Consider the following 1,967-nt stretch of genomic DNA (forward strand, 5'->3'; position numbering starts at 1 on the left):
ATTTTCCTTAAACTTAACAATCTATAGAACAAATTTATCCAGCAAAATAAATTGTTCATACAATATCACTTAAGAAGGGTTTCCAAAAACAATTAGTTCAACATGTCTACAGACAAAAATTTGAGCATAAAATGTGGATTATGATACTTGAAAAAAAATAACTAAAATTCTATTCCGACTTGCATTCACCAGAGAACTGATCAAAATTATTTTGAATTGATCCAATGTACAATCAGACACTATATTAATTTTTTTAATTTGAAAAAAAAACTATATTCAAACAATAGGTACTAAGAAAGTCGATAAAAAATTTCAAATAAAAGAAGAAGAAAAAAAGATGTGTATAAGATTATTAGTTTGTCTCTTCAGTTCAGGTCTCCATAACTTTTCCGCATGGCTAATCTCGGAAGAACGAAAGTTATATATTTGATCATCATTAGAGACAACAAAAACGAACTTTATATTATAAAATAAAGAAAATAAAATAAAATATGGATTATGAGCCTAGAAAAAACAAAGATGAATAAATAGATTTCACTCTCCGATCTCCATATATGAATAATCGAAGAACAAAAAAACAATTCAGAATTATAGAGTAGAAAAAGATGAGATGCAGCTTTGTTAAAGCTTGGTGGCTACATTTATAATAGCAGATGGAAATTATTAGAGCCCTAGGCAGCTTGGGCTTATCAGTAGTTTGGGCTTTTCATCATGTTTCTTTAGGTATGTTTTTGGTAGAAAATCTAGGACCAACCGAAAACGATAATTCGATTCGAAAAAAAATTTATTAATTTTAAAATATTGGGTTATTGATTTATCGACTTTGATAATAATTTTGATTTTTTTTTACTGTCGGTTGTAAACGGATGGTAAATTAATAAATTATTATATTTATTTCATTCAAATTATAAAGTTTTTGACTTGGGATTTAATTTCATATTTTTATTACTGGTTATCTCAAACTCTCGGTTATTCTATAATGTGTAACTGTTTTCTTTTGAGCAAGATGCAATGTATCAACTCATGTGCATGATTCATTTGGTTTGTCAAATCTTAACAATTATTATCAATAACTGGTAACTGGTAACTGGTAACTGATAAGTTAATATCTTAATAATTTTATAACGATTTAACATATCTATAAATTGAGATGATAAACTTCAAAACAACCGAATCGATCGATAATAACCAAGTAAAAATGCACAAAGTCCTTTTTTGGGTCGTCTTTTAATGAATCGGAAGCTAAAATGGCAAAAAAATTGAGCAAAAATTTCAAAAGGGCAACAAAAAAAACGTTCAAACCAAAATGGCAACATTTGAACGGAAGACGGACACCGTGTAAAATCGATTGTTGTAAGGTGCAGCCGCTGGCGTGTGCCTTGTAAGGCGCATGTCAGTTACGCCTTACAATTAAGATGTAGAGGTTGAGTTGTCTTTGTCAGATAAACTAATTAATATAACCTAGATATTAATTAGGGGCACACCCAAAACCTTTCAATAATGATTTGTTTTTAATCTAAATTCACATGAGAGATTAGAAAAGCTACTAGAGGAACTAATTAAAATTAGTACATAAATCCTATAATTCCATTTTTTTAACGTACTTGGAACAACAATTACTTTCTTCGTCTCAATTTATGTGACACAATTAGGATTTCAGGAGTTCAACCAAGTTTTTCGTTGACCGAATATTTTTAATATGTTTTTTAAATATTTTAAGTTGTTAACTGTTATGATTTATAGTATTTTTACGTAATTTTTAAATATACAAAAATTATTTAAAAAACTCAATACTTTTACATTCAGTTTCACGATCAAAATTTAGAAGTTTAAATATCGAAACTGTGTCACATATATTTGGGTAGAAGAACTTATATCTTTTACAAGCATCAAGAAGCACCAGTGGTCTAGTGGTAGAATAGTACCCTGCCACGGTACAGACCCGGGTTCGATTCCCGGCTGGTGCA

At 29.2% G+C, this 1,967-nt stretch overlaps 2 non-coding genes across 2 annotated transcripts; one reads left to right on the forward strand and one right to left on the reverse strand.

Annotated features, from left to right (window-relative positions):
• Positions 1-359: 359 nt before the first annotated feature.
• On the reverse strand, positions 360-444 carry LOC125875357 (small nucleolar RNA Z159/U59). The gene has a single exon (XR_007447419.1). It is a non-coding gene; the product is annotated as a small nucleolar RNA Z159/U59 (small nucleolar RNA).
• A 1,452-nt stretch (positions 445-1,896) lies between these two features.
• TRNAG-GCC (transfer RNA glycine (anticodon GCC)) lies at positions 1,897-1,967 on the forward strand. Its single transcript has one exon. It is a non-coding gene; the product is annotated as a tRNA-Gly (tRNA).

Source organism: Solanum stenotomum, chromosome 8 (assembly GCF_019186545.1).
Source record: "Solanum stenotomum isolate F172 chromosome 8, ASM1918654v1, whole genome shotgun sequence".
NCBI lineage: Eukaryota > Viridiplantae > Streptophyta > Magnoliopsida > Solanales > Solanaceae > Solanum > Solanum stenotomum.